This window comes from Eptatretus burgeri, chromosome 10 (assembly GCF_056783735.1).
Source record: "Eptatretus burgeri isolate ZD-2024b chromosome 10, Ebu_testis_v1, whole genome shotgun sequence".
Taxonomy (NCBI): Eukaryota; Metazoa; Chordata; class Myxini; order Myxiniformes; family Myxinidae; genus Eptatretus; species Eptatretus burgeri.
In genome coordinates, this window is record NC_140970.1 from 84,463,953 (window position 1) to 84,484,882 (window position 20,930).

The following is a 20,930-nucleotide window of genomic DNA, read 5'->3' on the forward strand; positions in this document are numbered from 1 at the left end:
CCAAACCATGTGACCAGTGACATCATGTGTAAGATCCTTTTGTTCCTCATGGACAGGCAGTCATACGTGTAAAGTTTCACCTCGATCTGTCCAGCCACTTCAGAGAAGTTTTGAAGGTTTAAAAAAAACAAAAAAACAATATGGCTGCCGAATCACTTGACTGAAGACATCATCAATTTTTTTTTCTGTGGACCATTTTTTCCCTCGATAACTCTCAAAAATTTTCATACTGGCAGATGTGGCATTCTAAATATACAATTATGATGTCACAACGAAGGCACCTATGACATCACAAAAAAATCACACTTATTCCCTATGAGGAGGACTTGCCGCATGTTAAGTTTCAATTTTTTCCTTTGTGCGGTTTCAGAGATACAGAGGTCCAAATTTTTTTGTTTTTCCAACATGGCTGCCACACGACGTGACCTATTATGTCATAATTATCATTAAAACATTCTACATTAGTAGTTGCACCTTTGGTGAAAATGTTGTCAATCTGACAAGCGGTTATGGAGAAAAACACAAAAGTTCTGTGCGGACAAACAAACAAACAAACAGACAAAGAAACAAACAAACAAATGGACCCAAATGCAATACCCTCTCTTTTGGTGGGGGGTAAATATGCTTGAGCTCTGGTTTATTGTGGGACTTTTGTTATGGGGTTTTCCCGGAAGTAGGATGAGTAGGTTGGATGGTGGAAGTTGAATAAAGAGAAGTAACTCAGAATCTGAATGTCTCAGATGTCTTTTCTTTCATGCTAAATTGGTGACCCCGACATGATCCAAATGGACGGACAAGGAGTTACAAGCGCTGAACCAGATGCTGGGAATAACCAATCAGCTGTGCTCTTCCCAGAATAACTCTTCACAGAAGAGCTGTGCTCTTCCCAAATGCTCAACCAACTTCATCTGTGGCAGCGGTTTTTGATAAAGCTGCCACCATTTTGGCCTGAAGACCTGCAGCTGTGGTTTACGCAAGTGAAAGCCCAATTCGACACCCAGAACATTACTATCGTCGACATGGTTCAAATACATTGTTGGTTCCTTGTCACCAGAGTATGCGACAGCAGTGAGAGATATTTTACGAAAACCTCCAACAAACGCTCCATTCATGGTTTTGAAAAATGCGCTCATAAAGCACGTGACCCCATTTAAGCACTATCGCTTTCAACAACTTCTTACAACTGAGGATTTTTTAGGTTGAAGACTCACAAAACAACTGCGTTACATGCAGAAGCTTCTCAGTTACTGCCATGCCACTTTTGACCAGTCACTCCTTCGTGAGTTGTTCTTGCAAAGATTACCACCACACTTCTGCATGATACTTGCAGATAATGCAGAGCTGGCACTACAAGCCACTGCGGATCTGGTTGATCATTTCATTGACACCAACAATGGCTCATGTGACACATCCACCAAAGCACGTCGCTACAATCTGAAGTGGTTGATCTCAAGAAGCTCGTCCTGAAGCACCATGCTGTGCAATGCCAGTCATGCCTAGCTTCATGTACCTCATATGGGGACAGAGAGAAATGCGTTGCCTTGAGCTAACACTCGCCTTCACCTTCCATGAACACTCCAGGTTGGTGTTGGTAACACGTGACCTTCGTTGCTAAGGCCAAAAAAAAAATGTTGCATTGGCGTAACCCGCCCGACCCTAAAAATTCTGCCGACTCTACGTTTTTTTTTTGTTTTTTTGCTATCGAAAAATTTTGCCGACCCTATTTTATTGCTATTTTTGTTGTTTTGCTATCGTTTTCAAGTATCTTGTTGATTGCGATCGCGATCGCAAAAACCCGGAAGTGTTTCGGACAGAACCCGCCGAGAAAAAGGGTGGTACTCGAGCCGGGGGAGATTTTGGGAGGGATTTATTAGGAAAAAAATAAAAAATAAAAAAAAAAAGATCCCGACCGACCTACCCTATTTTTCAGTGACCCGTTACGCCAATGCAACATTTTTTTTTTGGCCTAATGCTCGTCAGTGTGGAATGCCATGCTCGTACCGGCAACAGGGAAACGATGAGGCCCACAACTAATGATAATGAGTTCACCTGGTCCATTCTCTTCCTTCTTCAGCCACCTTCTCTTCCTCGTTGATCGTAGTAGCAGACTTCATTTTCTTGTCCATACAGGGGCAGAGGTGAGCAATGTGCCGCCATCTGCTGCTGAACAGTACAATCGATAGGAATATTCATTGCATACCAATGACAACAGTATGATTGCTGCTTTTGGAGAACATCTCCTCCAGCTTGATTTTGATTTATGTCGCTCATTTCCGTGCGTGTTTTCAATTGCCGACACTACATACTCTATCCTGGGTGCAATTTTTGCGTCATTTCAAACTACTCGTAGATGTCAAACATTGCCGTCTATTGGATGCCTCGACACAGCTTACACAGTTTATTGTTCTCAGTAAAGCATCCACTGTTTCATCGCTGAATAGCACGTGTCTTCCATAAACACCCACGTGCCCTTTTCAGAAAGTAATTGATGACTTCCTATCCATAACGCACCAATCAGCAACAATTCAGCCCATCAAACACCAGATAAAGCATCACATTGAAACTGAGGGACACTTTGTTTTTGTGCGTGCTCATCAACTAGCACCCGAGAAATTATGCATCTCCTGCCAGGAGTTTGACTATATGTTAAAACATGGGATCATCAGACCATCGTCTAGCAATTGGGCATCACCGCGACACACGATACTTAAAAGGACACCTTGGAATTGGCATCCTTGCAGGGATTACCGGTCCTTAAACAATGTGACTATTCCAGACTGTTCCAGACTGGCTGAGCACTGGTGTGGTTCACCAGAGGACCTGGGTTCGGTTTGATTCCCGGTCTGGGCATGGAATTTTCCCACATATACATATAAGATTTCATAATCGTTCCAACATGATTGGTTTGGTCGGAGCATCCTGATGCTATCAGCTGACATTCAACTGAATAACTCATCTTGTCTCCATTTAGAGAGGTGCTATGAAGTGTGATAAAGCCGACCTATAATAGTCCCTCTGGTCTGACAGCAAGGTCATAACTTATTCTTTATGGATGATAACACCCATCTACATCGTGAACATTGTCAGTGCTGCACCTCAGGACCAAAACATCAGTGGCATGGATTGACCTGCACAATCTCCAGACTAAAAGCCAATTGAACATGCTTTAGAGATTCTGGGAAGGTATGCTTTTGGGGTCCAAGTCTGCACACAGCATAGTGATCAAATGGAAATTGGTCTCGTCATAAAATGCTTCAACATCCCACAGTTAGCATTGGATTGTCTGATTTGGTCGATAACAAGGCGCGTTACTAGATTGTGTTGGGGTCAATGGTGATCACACTCATTATTAAAGCCATTTCTGCCAATGTAACTTTGTCTGTGATCATTTGTCGACTAGCGTCATTGCAAATTTGCATATTAATTTCAGACAGCGATGTTCTTTTCACACAACAGCTTAACTATGATATCCACCAAGCCTGGTGTTGGCTTAACGGTTAATGTGGCTGGTTTAAGATCTTAGGGTCTTGAGTTTGAGCCCCTGTTTTTTCGTTGAATTAACACCAGGTGGGCTTGACTCAGCCTGTCATCCTTTCGAGGTGGCAAAATGAGAACCAGTGTATTGGTAATAGAGGGCATTGCATTAGCACAGCTCTGTCCCCAGAAAATGATGCATCCAGCAGCCACAGGCTGCACACAATAGCGAGCTCACTTGGGGTTCCACCACAGTTAAGCTGTTAAAGGTTGAAAAAAAAGTTTTAAAAACCCGTTTTGCAGAGCTAGACTTGGTTGGCAATGCCAGACCAATTGTGGCAAGAGATTGAAGATATTGCAAAAGAAGAAGAAAAAAACATTTCAAAATCAATCAGAAAGAAGAAGACTAAATGTCTGGCAGAAGAGGCAATAAATATTGCAGCCAGAAGATGAGAGATGAACATGAAAGGCTCATCAAGAGAAGATATCGAGTGGCTGAATGTCAAACTTCCAATGACAAAGCTCCGAGAGACAAATAAATATTTCAAAGAGGCATGCAGAAGAGATAGAAAGTGACAACAGAGTGGGAAAAACACGAGATCTTTTAAAAGAAGATCAGAGAGCTCACAGGAAAGTTTAGGTGAAGCATTGGTATCTTGAAGAGAACAACAGGAAAATAAGTAAAATAAGAAATAGGTGAAGGAAAGATGGAAGGACTGCTTCACAAAATTCTGGCAAAGACAGAGCTTCGAGAAGCAGTGTAAGATAGGGATGTTTGGAGAAATCTGATCATGAATGTCACAGAGGTCGGACACAAGTTGAGGGAACTAGATATGGCTTCCACACATTTCATGTTTGTTCATTGAGTGTACAGATCAATGTGCTGGTTCGTTTCAACAACAACGGGAACACATTTGAACGTATCATAAGAACAGCACAATCTTTGAAACCGTTGTTGCTTATTTTTTTTTGTGAGGATACTTTAATGATCCCGAGATAACTGTTAAAACTCCAATGGCACTCGGTAGAGCACATACGTCTGCCAGGCTGAACAGTTTATGTTTTGTAGCGCACTAATAAGCTGGATCTGCATCCAGACCTAAACCAAAAATCAAATTGGCTTGTTCTTGTCACCTACGCAACTCATCCACCAAGTGTTGTTATAATCCATCCACAATGTTTTGAAACATCGTGATACATATATATATATATATATATATATATATATATATAGTTGTGGCCCAATTATTGTGAGACGGGTTAGCACGATACAGTATATACTGGAAGGAACTTTTACTTAAAAGCTCCAAACTTCCAACACATGTTCACGAATGTATATTAAATGATTTGAGATGTGGAGACATCAAGAAAAATGTCCTTGGCAGCAATTTTCAAAAATGGCCAACAAACATATGAAATATGATATATATTCCTTTAGGCTGGTTGATGTCAAATGTAAACACTATTAATGTCTATAGAAAGAGACAGCGAGTGTGTAAGTATCATGCTATACAAAATAGCCAAAATCAAATCATCTCACTGATTATTCTTCCTGTTTCTCCTTGTGATTACAGCTTGAGGCTCTACTACTGTGCAGAAGAGTTACATTGAATATGGCATCAAGTGGAAATATTCAAGAAAAGAAGCTAGCAACCCATGTGACCTCTGCTCATCGAGATCAGATGAACAGAAATATTTGCAAAATTTGACACAGTGTTAAAAAGATCCTCTAAACTGTCCAGCGAAATCAAAAAGGAATGATTTTGGAAGTAGATACAAGAGTTTGGCAGAAAATGTGGCAAAATTCAATGATCTTGGAAAGCTTCTCTTTCAACTGGAGAAACTAAATCACTGCTCCCCTTCACTCTTATTCAGTGTACAGATCCAAAATAAAAAAAAAATGATTTCCCAAAATCAGGAATCACTGCTCACCTTCACTGCTTCATTACTCTTTTTCCCGCCTTTGGAATAAACTCCCACAATCTCTCCAATTCCAGTCTTCCCTCCAGGTCTTCAAAACAGCTATTCACCACCATCTCTTATTTTCCCCCATCCAAAACCATGATCCTTTCTACCCACTCTAACCCACCCCAAACGCACCTCCTTCAAATTCCCTGCTTTCCTTCTTGAAAGTCCCTGTCGTGGAACGACTTGAAAGTCCTTTTAGTGTCCATCTTGTTTACCCTGTGGAACCCGCCCCATCCCTCTCCCTTCCACAGATCTCCAAATGTCGCTTTTCCACACTGTTGTTTTTTTTTCTTCCCTCTTCTGCCCTTCTTGTCTCCTGCTCCCCTTGTTGTACGTTATGTGTGTTAGCTCTCATACGAGCCTCAAAAGTGTAGACAAAAAAATAAAAAATAAACTTGATGAGGGACATGATGTTGAATCTGCAATGGCTGCCCACAGTGCCCGATGGCACAAAAATGTAGCCTCTACTTCAACAACAAACTGCTTCAAAGAGCTGCAAGCACGACCAGAGTTCAATGTTGTGAAAGTCACAATACTTCAGAAGTGTCCACAAAATTATCAGTGCACAAGCACAGTAATCCCAGGAATCTGAAGAAATCATGGCAAAATAAAATGCATTATGTGTCTGGGAGAAGGATTGTCACTTGGAATGGCTCACCAAGCTTCTAAAATATATCTGGAAAAGAGCTTGAGAGAAAGGGCTGTGCTTGTGCACAACAAAAGACTTCGACAACTTTCTTAGCTCGCACTACAAACTCTGACCTGATGAGTTGGTGGAAGTGAAGTGGAGTGACGTCTGTTACACAACCACTGGACGGATCTCTACCAGTGAATGGACTGTGTCTCTGGATTGGGTTCTTCTGAACACTGATGGGAAGAACATATCTGGGGCTTGTGCATGTACAGGGTAAATTTATTTACGATCAATCAGGTATGGAGGTGGGGAGCTCCATGGAAGCTTTGACGGCTGTTATAAATATTTTGTTTGTTTTGTTCCGGGGCAACAAAACAAACTATTCCTGATTTTTGCATACATTGATAAAGTTGAAAGTTGTAAAAGTTGAATTGAAAAGTAAAATTTTTGTGAGGTCAGGTCAGATTAGATCTGTGACTTGCTACAGGCACCATGTAAACGTGCACTAACCTATGCCATTGCGGGGTTGTTGGCGACTAAACCGTCTACCCCACCAAGTTTCTTGGTGAGGAGGGTATATGATATGGACACCCAGCAGGAAGTAAAAGGAAACCTGTCAAAGTGAGGAGGAGCGCCTTGTGAGCCAACGACCATCCATATATAGTGCCCAACTGTGTCTGCGGACGTCCTCCTGCAGTTGGGTTACTTTATATTAGGAGGTTGGTGGCAGGATTTGCACTCCGGCCGCCGCAAAACTCTTCATTCCGCAAAACACAAAAACGCAAAGAAATCTGAAAACCCACTCTGTGGTAGTACCTCCTTTGCAGCTTCCCTTCACAGGGCAGCGAACCAGATTACGGGATTGGGGAAAAGCCTTCGGGACCCCCAATCTTTGATAATAGGAGGGAAACCATGGGGGTAAACTTCACGGGTTAGATTGCCATAGTGTGTATCGGAGTGGTGCCGTCGGCGAAATCATGGCGGGTGGTTACACCTACTATTGGTCTGGTCACTCTGATGGTTACCATTCCCAAGGAGTTGCTGTAGCTGTGTCCAATAAGCTGATTCCAATGATAATTGAGGTAACACTGGTCAACGGTCGTATTATGAGACTATACTAAGGATTCGTCACTCCTTGGGTGTCATTTCCCAGGTCTCTCTATATGCTGCAACTGAGGTGAGTGATCTCACTGTGAAGGACGCATTATATGCCACACTCGAGTCTGTGGTTGATCAGTGCCCCAGGTGAGATACTCTTCTAGTCTAAGGGGGATTTCAACACATCAACTGGAACTGATAGGGATGGTAATGAGACACGTGTTGGTCCCCAAAGGGTCTTGAACTGTGAACCAGAATAGCACTAAGTTCCTTGACTTTGCAAGACGTCATGGACTTCGGGTGGCTGGTTCATTGTTTCAGCACCCACTGGCTCATTGCTGGACTTGGTATTCCAACGTTGGCGGTGTGGCACAGGAGATTGACCATGTGCTCATTGATGGTCGCTGGAGGATGACCAAAACTGCAGGGTCGACCGGAGTGCTCAGTTCCTCAATAACGAGCACAGGCTTGTTGATGCAACTCTGAAGTTGCAGCTAAAATCTGGGATAATGTTACCATCCCAGTCTAGGCTGGAAGTTGGCAAGCTCAAGGATGAGAGGGTAGTTGAGGAGCTTGTGGACAGGCTGAGTGGAGATTTAGGGTGTCTGCGTACTTTGGAGGATCCTGAAGAGTTGTGGAGTGCCTTCAAGACCACCATCCTTTATGTTGCTGGTAGAAGGCTTGGAACTCACAGTCGGAAGAAGAAGAATTTTGTCTCTCAAGGGACACTGGATACCATTGATCAGAGTTACAGGACAGGCTGAATGTCAGAGCTGAGCTGTTCAGGGAGCCGAGGCGTAAAACTGTACGTGCGCTAAGGGTGGACAAGGAGGCCTATGTGAGAGGAATCTATGTGTGAGGAGGTCGAGCATCTCCTGTGGTCAAGTGATTGTCGTCCTGCCAACAGGGGAATTCACACATTTAGTTCCTCCAAGCCCATCCCTTGGTTTACTGCAGTGAGAGCAGAGTGTGGTGGGCTCTTGATAGAGGAGTCTGAAGTGAAGGCCCGCTGGGCCAGTTACTTTGAGCAGCTCCACCAGGCTGATCCACCAGCAGGCGAGTTGGATGTCAGGGGTGTTACAATCCCTATTGCTGACCCTCCAATCAACTGTGGTCCACCTTCATATTTGGAAGCTCAGGCTGCGGTCAACCGGTTGAAATGGGGTCAAGCTCCAGGGATCTGTGGCATTATGTGGCATAATAAAAACTGACTGGAAGAGGGGCCGTGTTGTCCTTCTCTGGAAAGGGAAGGGTGATCGCCAAGACTGCAACAACAACCGAGGGGTGACGCTGCTCTCAGGGCCGGGCAAGGTCTTTGCTCCGATAACGCTTGACAGGGTTTGCCACCATCTGCTTTAGCACCAGCGTCCAGAGCAGTCAGGCTTTACACCAAATAGATCAATGACTGACAGTATCCTTGATCTTCGTGTCCTCATCGAAAGAAGATGAGAGTTTCAGCAGGGGCTGCTTGCAGCCTATATTGATCTCTGCAAAGCATTTGATTCAGTGAATCAGAAAGCCATCTGGAGGATTATTGGTCTTCGTGGGGTGCCACCAAAACTGAACAATCTGATGTCTGAACTCTACTCTGGAACTGAGAGTGATGTGAGATGTGGCGATACCATATCCGACTTATTTGCAGTTGTTACTGGAGTTCATCAGGGGTGTATCATGGCCCCCACACTTTTCAGCACTTGCATCGACTGGATGCTGGGGAGGAGGTCGGAGAGATCGGGCTGTGGTGCATCGTTTAGGAATGTCAAGATCTCTGACCTTGATTTCGCAGATGATGCAGTCATCTTTGCAGAGACTCGAGATATGCTTTTAGGGGCCCTGGACGAGCTGAATGAGGAGTTGGAGCTGCAGGGATTGTGGGTTTCCTGGGTCAAAACTAAAATTCAGACTTTCAATGACATATTGGATGCTGCTATCCTGTCTATACCTCTTTGTGGCGATGATGTTGAGGTAATGGAGAGATTCGCTTTCCTTGGCAGTGATATTCATGTTACTGCTGGCTGTGAGTCAGAGGTCAACAGATGTCTGCGTCGGGCCTGGGGAGTCATGGATTCACTGGATCATGGAGTGTGGCGCTGCTGGTACCTGTGCGGGAGGACGAAAGTCTGAGTTATCAGGTCCTTGGTGCTTCCAGTCTTGCTCTATGGATCTGAGACAGAGACTTAATTCCTTTGGTACCAGGTCTCTTCAGAGAATCTTTGGCTATCACTGGTCAGACTTTGTGGCCAAGAGACTAAATTGGGATTTGTTACCTGCATAGTCCGTGAGCATCAGCTGTGGCTGTATGGACACGTGGCTCGTTTTCCTGACGCTGCTCCTGCTCACCAGATACTCTCAACGATGGTGTCTCATGAGTGGAGTAGTCAATTGGCCGACCCCATGCCACGTGGTTGCAGCTGGTTGATCAGCATCTCAGGAAGATGGGGATGGGCCAGGCATCTTCCTGAGGGATGGCCAGATGGAGGCCCCTGGAGTACCGGTGGAAAGTGGACGCAGCGACGTGCTGCTCCGGCGCATCCTCCCATACCTGATCTGACCTGACCTGAATTGTCCGTCCGTGTGTGTGTGTGTGTGTGTGTGTGTTATATCTACTGCCGGTACTATAATGTACTAACAGTAAATGGTATGAACCCATCAATTCTCAATCAAGGATATTTATTGTTCTGTATTAAGATATTTCCAAGAGTCTGATTTGCATTCAGCAACAGAATAACTATGGTTAGCCATTCTGTAATTTGCACTCTTTACACTAAATGCTGAAAATTATGTTTAAAAGACGATTTGAATCCCAGATTTTGCACTAGGAATGGCAGGTTAAAAGGGCCCATCGAGCCAAACTGAATCACTGTAAACTCGCACACAGTGCATGTGCAAAAGGCCTTGTTTGGCATTCATACGTCATTTTGAAAGTCATGTATTGGCAGAAGTCCTGAAAGTCTCTTAAAGTGGGAAATTTGGGGAAGAAGACAAATTACATGCAATTTATTAATCACTTGTTAACTTAATTATTCCTTTTTGCCTTCTCATTGTGTATCCACCTCACATTTTGAGTGCCTGTCTATTCGTCACACACAAACATTATAATTACAGAGTTAAAATAAATAATTATACGTTATCTAAAATCTCATGATCATTTTTTTTTTAACCTAATTACATTTGGATATGACTTTTACATTAGTTTTTGTAGTTTTAATCCTGGTAGATTGAAAATGTTTTCATGCATTTAAAATTTGAGATGCAATCAATCCCCGATATTGTGCGCATGAAGGTCAAAACCCTGAAAATTAAAATAGTTATAAAAGAACATCTTTGCAGCATTGTATTTTGAAAGGGCTTGCGTGGAGATAGTTTCATACTTGCCTCTGAGCTCTCGAGTCTGGGTTTTGTTCATGGCAAGAATATATACTGCCATCCTGGTGCTTCGTAGACCGAATTTTGCATCAGTGAACATGCCATCTTATCAGAGACTAGCAGTAAAGCCCACGCTGCTCAGGATAGCAATAAAGCCCGGCGTTGCCCGGGCTTTCTTGCAAATTTCCTGAATAGCTGTTAGGGTTAGCTGTTAGGGTTAGGGTTAGGGTTAGCTATTGGTTAGGGTTATGATTAGGGTGAGCTACCCGAAAACTAACCCTAACCCTAACCCTAACAGCTTGGCGTAGCGGAGGTAAACGGCGCCCGGGGCAAAGTGGAAATTTGTGTCCCCTGTAGGCCTTAAACTTGAGTGGATTTGAATGGAAAATCCCATAAGGGATATCGATTTATCGATTTTTTCGAATATCGAAAGTGTTATGGAAAAAATTTATAGCCCATGACCTAAGTTGGACCAAAAGCCATAATCGTACCGAATTTTAATGGAATCGGTTGGAGTTTGTGGAAATGCATAACGACCATAGAAACACACATCCTCAGCTTTATAGATATTGATAGAATAGAAGATAGATAGGGCAGATGACATTAGGGCAGATTACTTGGTTGCGAGCATTGCTTGATGGATGTTCAAGTTCCAAGAGCACAATTCGAAGAGTGTATGTCATTGTGTGCCATATCTATATATTTCGAAAACTCTCATCTTGTATGTATATATATATATATATATATATATATATATATATATATATATATATATATATATATATATATATATATATATATATATTTTATCCCTGTGTCGTAAGAGGCGACCAGGGTTGCGTCAGGAAGGGCATCCGGCGTAAAACATGTGCCAAATCACTATGCGGATCATACGGATGATCCGCTGTGGCGACCCCTAACGGGAGCAGCCGAAAGAAGAAGAAGAAGATATATATATATATATATATATATATATATATATATATATATATATATATATATATATATATATATATATATATATATATTAATATATACATGTATGTATGTTCCCGAAATACAGCCAAAATGGTACACGATAGCGCAAATCTTTTAGGGCCACCTGACTCACCATTTGCCTGCCATGTGCAGTATCAAGTTTCGTTCAAATCGGGCAACGAAAAAAATTATTAAAAAATCAATTCCTGATTCAGTCAAGTTTTGTTATGACGATCCATAAAGTGCAAGGCCAAAACCATGGAGAATGTGTTAATATACCTCGAGAAACCGGTTGGCCGAATGATGACTCCTGAGGTAAATGTTCAAATTTTCTTCAAGTTAAAGTTTGACGACTAAATAATATTAAAATTTTGTATCTTTTTGTTTTTTTCATCAACCGCTGTCACAACGGGAGCCCAACGGGTTCACGGGTCGTCGAGTAGCCAACTAAAATTCAACAAACACATGCCCTAATCCACTGTGGGTTGATAAACCCAATTCCTCTTCCAACCTCTCACAATCCTGACTTTTTATGATTCATCGGTGTTCTTTTTCTGCGACCACTCTTTTATTCATCATTTCAAAATGATAAGTCTTACAAATCAACAAGTGAGAGGATCAAAAATTAATGCTGATATAATTCATAAGAACTTTCAAAACCATGCAAAGTAAGTAATTTATAAGTCACTGATGCCCAAAGAAAGGCTTTCTCAATTGTATTTAATCACCATAATATATTTAATTGAATATATTTCATTTCTCACCTCATCCAATCCCAAAAGACTTTTTATGCTTGCGATGATAGTACATGCCTGTATATAGTACCGACATTGCCTTTGAACTCATCAATGATCAGGGCATTCCAGGTAGATTACAGTCAAGCTCACTTAAAAGGTTCAACCTCAGGCTCTTTGCAACACCAATAGCTGTTGAAGGCCTAATAGGCACTTGCACATAATGCCAAGAAATAGCTTCTTTGTGCTGATTTCCAACTACACAAAAGCACTAGAGGTAAGTATGTATGCCTGGAACCATTTTTTCCAATGACAGTTAGGTGCTCTTTCATGCTCCAATACCGCTTGTCAGGATTATTTTGACTGCTGTCGAGGCCACACAATCAAGGCCTTTTTGAGAGACTAACTGTTCTGCCTCTAAAAAGCTAAGTGCAAGCAATAACTGTGTTTGTTTCTTCATAGCAACTGGTGTAACACTGCATACATGTTTTGTGATACAGGCATTGTATACAAGGTTTTTCCACCACAAAAAAAGATGTCAGTCCATACATGTGCATTTTAAATGGCTTTTACACAAATGCATTAAACCTCAGAAGAAGAAACAAGTAGCCACTCATACATTTCCAAAAGAATGAAAAACACTAAAATACACAGTTAACAAAATTGGCTTCATACATACAGTATTGTCAAAAACAAATGCTGTTTTGTTGTCATTGTTCTTCCACTATAAGCTCCAATTGCTCTCATCACAATTTTTTTTCACCTTTTTCTCATTCGATAGTTCAAATCCAATGACAACCAGGCGATTCTACATTTGTACTTGCTGCCCTTTGAGATGTATATTGTAGCATCAATGGCTCAACTAACATCGAGCTCGTCGCGGTAGGAGGTTAAAATCCCACGATGGAACGAACGGTTTTAGCTCCTGTGGAGATGATCTGAATTGATGGTGAACAACACGTGCACGGGTCATGAGGAGAGACACGAGAACCTTAGGTATGCAATACAAATGGGTTTATTCCTGAACCCAAAACAAGGGACTGGTGGAGAGATACGATGATGGGTAGTGGTGAGGAAGAAAGGGGGACATGGAATCGAGAAATAATAATTTTGTCCAATGAGAATAAAATGAGCTTAAAGAAACGAGGATGTCTCACACCATATTCAGTCACTAATGGGAAAGGGACAAAACCAGGAGACTCAGCTCTGGTAGTAGCAGGGAGGAAGATGGTCACAGAGCAGTCACGAGCTGACGATGAGGAGGGATAAGTTGATGGGCAGGATAATAAACAGACACAGGGTGCAGGGAAACCTCCTTAAACTCTCCTCAGACTCTCTCAGAACACTGTGATCCTCAGTCACTCGTTCTACTCAGCACTCGTTTCTCTTTGTCATGTTCGCGGTTCTTTGAAGAACTGCTCTCTTACACAAACTCCCAACTGCCCAATCAGGTTCATCCCTCTTCTCTCCAGGCAACGCTCTGACCCCCCCCCCGCCAGGAGATCCAAACTCCTCACTCTGGTAGGCATATATCACGCTCCTCCCTTCGCTCTGGATGTGATCCAAGGTCTGCCCCTCACTTTCTCCAGCAAAGCCCACGGTAGAGGTTTTCATAAAGGTTATAATATGTGCAATTTCCTTAACCATAAACCCGAACTAATTATTACAATGCATCACCCCCTGTACATGCCTGGTGTTCGCTTAATAGTTTGGGTGGAGGGCTTGGGATCCGAGGATCCTGAGTTCAAATCCCCCTCTGCTATTGAATCAACACCAGGTGTGGTTGACTCTGCCTGTCATCCTGAGATCAGCAAAAAGATTGCCAGATTGCTGGTATCCTGTGTCAGAGTGGTGACCAATCCAAGATTGTACCCAATAGCCAAGGAGACTGCTTTGGTAGCACCAAGGCTCTGCACAGAGTATGGTCCCAATGGATGGGATGGACCCCCTATATGGTGCACATACAAACAAGACATCCTGAAGCTGATGTGTCCCTACTTATTACATCGAAATGGGCAAACTACTTGTAAACAGACCATGCTATTCTATACATTTCTATCCGGTCATTGTAAAATATATATATATATATATATATATATATATATATATATATATATATATATATATATATATATATATATATATATATATATATATATATATATATATATATATATATATATATATATATATATATATATATATATATATATATATATATATATGTGTATATATATATATATATATATATATATATATATATATATATATATATATATATATATATATATATATATATATATATATATATACACGAGACGCCACAAGGAGGAGTGATGTAAGGGACACATCGGCCATTTTGGAGTTAATGCCATATAGCACTATTTTAATCCTTCCCTTATCATCCAAGCCTATCATCATCATATCATTAAAGATTGTCACTTACATCACTCCTCCTCGTGGGGCTTTTATATATATATATATATATATATATATATATATATATATATATATATATATATATATATATATATATATATATACACACACACACACATAAACATAAACACACACACACACACACACACACACACACACACACACACACACACACACACACACACACACACACACACACACACACACACACACACACACACACACTGCCTTCAGAAAGTATTCACACCCCTCAACTTTTGTCACATTTTGTTATGTTACAGCCTGAATTTATAATGGATTAAATTTAAATTGTTTTGTTACCAAAATACAGGAAACCCTTCAATATCGCGATTTCTACTATCGTGGGGTTCTACCAATAGCGAGCAACCTATTGTGTTCTAATTCCATTATCGCGGGATTTCATTTCGACCAATTGAGGTTTTTGAGCTGAGCTGAGTCATCATTTGCATCCTGTGCGTGAACGATTATCTCCCATGATGAGCCATGGAAAAAGTTAGTTGAACCAAAAGGCAGAGAAAGCTTATGATGTTGGGAGAAAATATCAAGTTGTTACATTGTTTGGCTTGAGCAGAAAATGTAGCATCTGTATGGTCTGTCATTATAGAGTCAGTGATTGTCGGTGGAATCTTCCCCATTGTGCTCTTCCTCATTTGTAAACCTTCATTATCCTTCAAACCTAATTCCCAAACGTTCAATATCCTTCAAATCTCATTCCTAAACATTCATTTTCAACTCTGTATTCAAACCTTATTGCCAAACACTTCATTTCCGACTCGCGGATTCAAACCTCCGTTCTTAACCACATTCTCATGTGCAGCTCATGAAAGAAAACGAGGTGAAGGGATTTATAATGGAGTAGGTTTTAAACATCGACAAGATGTGATTATTCTAGAAGTGATGTAATGTGGTACATTGGTCTGCAAGCAGAGAAGATTTACGTCCCGTCCCTTGTGTGAACGATTATCGCCCATTAAGAGCCTTGTGGTGTTTCTCGTGGACCGTTTTTAATGAGGCCAAATGTAAAGTGATGGACAGTTTTTTGTTTTTTTTGCATACCTTGTCGAGGCTCGTATGAGAGCTAACACACAACTCACAGCAAGGGGGCATGAGACAAGAGGGGCGGGAGTGGAAGGGACAAAACAGTGGGGAACAGACACATTAGGTGAACTGTGGAAGGGAGAGGGATGGGGATGGGACGGGGAACATGGCGAAGAGAAGATGGACATTACAGGGACTTTCAGGAAGGATAGCAGGGGAATTGAAGGAAGTGGGTTTGGGTGGATTATCGGGGGTAGAAAAGATCGAGGATTTGGATGGGGGAAGATAAGAGGTGGTGGTGAACAGCTGTTTTGAAGGACTGGAGGAAAGAATGGGAATGAATAGAGTGAGGGAGTTTATTCCAAAGGCGGGAAAAAAGAGGAATGAAAGAGTGAAGATGAGCAGTGATTCGTTATTTTGGTAGTTTTACCAAAAGGGGGTTGTTGGCGGACCTTGAGCGCCCTGTGGAAATGTGGTGGGGACAAATCGCAGAGAGAGCGGGGGGGGGGGGGAAGGCAGGAGAGGAGTCGGTAGAAGACAGAAAGACCACCGACCAACCTGCGGTGATTCAGTGAGAGGCCCAAAGATTCAGCTTCATTGCGGGAGATGCCGATGATCTTAAATGCCCTGGTTTCGACAGCGTGAAGCCGAGAAAGGTGGGAGGCAGGAGCACCAGCCCAGAGGGGAGAGCAGTACTCCATCAGGCTATGGACAAAAGCTTTGTAAGTGGTCAGGAGCTCAAGCAGGCCAAGGAAGGACTTTGCACGACGGAGGATTCCCAGTCGGCGACTGGCTTTTGAGGCGAGGTTGGAAATGTGACTTTCCCAGGAAAGGTCATGGCAGATAGTGAGACCCAGAAGCTTGAAAGAAAGGAATTCTTCCAGAGGATTGTTGAGAAAGTGGATGGGGGGGGGTTTCTAAACGGTCCTTTCGAAGAGACATAATGAGAGTGTGAGATTTGTCTGGATTGAAAGACATGTTCCACGTGTTGGACCAGTTTGTGATTTTATCCAGATCTGCAGTGAGCGAAGAAGCTGCTGCTTGCCGGTCTGAGGGATGACAGATGGTACGGAAGAGGGTGGAGTCATCAGCAAAGAGATATAGAGGATTTTCCATAGAGTCCGAGAGATCATTGATGAAAACCAGAAAAAGAACAGGGCCCAGAACACTACCTTGAGGAACTCCAGCCTGCACAGGAAGAGGGGATGAAAGAAGTCCATTTAGGGCCACACGTTGACTGCGACAGGAGAGGAAGTCTGCCAGCCATGAGTGGAGATGGCCTTGAATACCATGGGAAGAGAGTTTGGTGAGTAGTGTAGGGTGCCAGACTGTGTCAAAAGCACGTGATATGTACAGGGATATGGCTCGGATTTCCTGTCCGGCATTGAGGACCTCCATCCATTGTTGGGAGAGCAGAAGCAGCATATCCACGGTAGAGTGACCTGGTCTGAAACCAAATTGATGATTGGAAATCAAGCCATTGGAGAAGAGGAAGGATTTCATGTCTGAAGCGATGATGGATTCCATAACCTTGCTGATGATTTGGAGAAGGCTGATTGGTCTGTAGTTACAGGGATCTGTTTTTGCACCTTTTTATGCAGGGCAGTGATGTTAGCAGATTTCCAAGCAGATGGCAGATGGCCTTGGGCAAATGAGAGGGTGAATAGAACAGAGAGAGAGGGTGAGCAAGAGCAGAAGAGCAGGCTTTGAGGACACGTGGGCTGATGCCGTCTGGACCGATTGCAGAATCTGACTCGAGGTTTGAAAGTAAGCTCTCCACCTTGTCAGGAGAAAAGGATACAGAGTCCAGGGACAGTTGGGTGCGACTGGGTAAAGTGGGTAGAGATAGTGATGGGTTTAGGACACAAGATTTAGCTGCAAACACCGAGTTTAGACATTCAGCTTTATCACGTGTGGTATCAACAGTGCGGCCATTTTTACCAAAAGGCAGAGAAAGGTTATGACATTGGGCAAAAAGATTATTACATCCGTTTGTTTGAGGAGAAAACGATGCATCTGTACGGGCCACCATTACGGGGTCAATGATTGCAGGTCAAACATTCCCCATTGTGCTCTTCCTTGTTCGTAAACCTTCATTTTTCTTCAACCCTTCAATCCTCATTCCCAAATGCCAATTATCCTTCAAAACTCATTCCTAAACATTCATTTTCCAACTACGGCTTTGAACCTTATTGCTAAACACTTAATTTCCGACTCCCGGATTAAATCCCCGTTCACAAACATATACTCATGCACAGCTCATGAAACAAATAGAGGCAAAGGGATTTATGACAGAACATATTTTTAACATCGATGACATGGAAGAATGTCATCTTGTACGTTGATCTCCAAGCAGGGAAGATCGTGGTTCAAGGTAAGGTGATTTAAGGATCCTGTTACACTTCTCCATTGTGGGTTGTGGCAATGCTGTGGGCGCCTTTGTCATAAAGCTAATGCTGCTTTTACGTGCTGAATAAACTTCCATACTCAACCCTTCCCCCACTCCACTCCACCCCCCCCCCCCGACTCATCAATTAGTATTCAATCCCTGTGCTATGACACTCAAAATTGAGCTCAGGTGCATACAATTTCCTTTGATCATTCTTGAGAGTAGAACTCAAGAATCTCAATTCAACATGATATATCACTACCTTTTCTTGAACAAGATAGAATATTGCTGGTTGTTCTGTTGGAATGAGACCTGTTAAGGTTTTCGAATCTGTTGAATATTCATTGTATTAAAGAGCATTCACAACATAATCAGGGGATTGATTTTTCTCTTCCAGTTGTTGAAATAATCCTTCATCATATTCCAATTTTCCTATATCTTCTAGTTCTTGCTCCATCATTTGACAAAAACCTTTTATCATTTGAAGTTTTTAACAAGTTTATTCTGTTGCAGCAACTGTAGAAATGTCTACCATTTATTGTGGAAGTTTTTATAAGTAATTTAAAAAATTTTATCTTGTTTTTCCACATCCGCTTGAACCAACTGAGACATCTTTATAAATTTGGAAGATTTTTATAGTTGTTAAATTTTATCATATTTTCCCAAATGGGTAAAAATCATTCATTTATATATTTAGAAAATAAATTTTAAAATTTTTATTGGCTTTTTTAGAAGCTATGTTTTATCCTGAGTTCAGGTTTAATTTCAAGATAATCCATTATTTTATTTACACAATATCTTGTGTTAATATTTCCCTGAAAATGATAATAATTAATAAAAAATAACATCAATCCATTAAACATTACCATCATTTGTTCAGTCTCTTCTCTTGTAAGAAAAGGTGTATTCTCACCCTAATACTTGACATTCATCTCTCTTATTAATCTTGCAAAGTAATTCATTTTGGTGTAATTTTGAAACAGTTCCTTTTAATATTTTTTATTTTCATTAATTAAAAGATAATCACAGAAGATAAATTGTATATAGGCTTTTGATTCTGTGTTTAATCCCACTCTATCACATGCAGGACAATTCTCAAATTTATCATCTGGAGAATCGGGAAATTCAAGAGGCTCGAGATCTGATATACTATTCATATTTATACAGTAAAACTTTCCTTCAAATAAAATTTATCTTCAGTATGATCTTCGGTACTTTCATAATCATCGATAAAACTACTTTCATAACTATTGTTTGAACACAAACTCAGTATCATAACTGTCTTCTGTTCCAACAGAGAAACGATCATCACTATCATAATCCCCAAATCTTCACTTGAATAATGACTCGTATTTAATTACTCGAAAAAAACATTACCATCTATATCCTTATACTTTTTTCATTGACAGCTTCAACTACATTTTTTATATAAAAGGAATTTTTCAAATGGTCCTTAACTATGACTGAACAAAATGTCATTTCACCTCATACATTAACATCCTTTATTTCATCAAGATTTACATCTTTAGGGTTGTTGAAAAAAATACAAATTTCTCCTTGCTTTTTGCTGATGGTTTTATCTTTTCTTTCTAAAGCTTCATCCATAAGGATTTTCTTTTTTGAAACTTTTTCTTCTTTCAATGCTTTTTCTAGTTTTGAATATATTGCTAGAAGGAGAGGAGAAACTTTTGTTAGAGCTACTTTAATTGATGTTCTTCCAGTTATATTTAAAGCCCTTCCACTAAAGGAAATCAAAGAACTCATTTTATCAATCATAATTGTTTTTATCCAATAGTTGTTATATTTACCTTTATTCAATTTTACATCCTCGACATATTTCTCAGTATTTTTACAAATGCAGAGATTGTATTTAATGTATAGATATTAATAGATCTTTCAAAGTATTTAATGTATGATTACTTTAATTATAATCGAAAGAAAAGATATGGTGAGAATATTGTATTGCTATATATGAGTACGGATAGCTTCATTCTAGAGATAACTACAGATGATGTTTATAAGGATATGAAAGAAGATGAAGATATTTATGATGAAAGTAATTATGATCCTAATAACCTGCTCTTTTTGAATAAGAATAAAAAGGTTATTCGTAAATTTAAAGATGAATTAGATGAAAAGATACGAAGTGAATTTGTAGGTGTAACATCACAGGCATATGCTTATAATTACCTAACTGGTGGATTAAATGAATTCAAGTGCGAAAATAAACTTAAAGGTCAAAAGAAGAGTGTATTAAAAGAGTCCATGAACTTTCAACATTACCTTGAATGTATATGGAAGAGAAAAGATGTTTCTCGAGAGATTAACCTTTCTAGAAATTATAAACATGAAATATTCTCAGAGACTGTTAGTAAAAAAGCTCTAACAGCATTTGATGATAAAAGATATATAATGAGTGATGGAATAAATACATTAAATTATGGGTTTAAAGTTTCTGAGGAGAGGAGATTGGGACCATACTCTGTGCAGAACGTTGGTGCTGCTAAAGCAGTCTCCTTGGCTATTGGGCACAATCCTGGATAGATCACCACTCCAACATAGTATACCAGCAAGCTGGCACTCATTTTGCTGACCTCGGAAGGATGACAGGTCAAGTTAACCCCACCTGGTATTAATTCAACAGCTGAGTGGGATTTGAACACAGGACCCTTGGATCCAAAGCCCACCACCCTAACCATTAAGCCAACACCAGGCATGTTTAAAGTATAAGTATTAATAAAAGTGGGGTTGGGGATTTTAATGGGCTACTGCCATCTTTTTTACTGATGAA

At 41.0% G+C, this 20,930-nt stretch overlaps 1 protein-coding gene across 3 annotated transcripts in view; it reads right to left on the reverse strand.

Annotated features, from left to right (window-relative positions):
- Positions 1-20,930, reverse strand: part of LOC147019001 (chemokine-like protein TAFA-2) — a 524,810-nt gene that overhangs the window by 18,362 nt on the left and 485,518 nt on the right. The window lies entirely within an intron of this gene.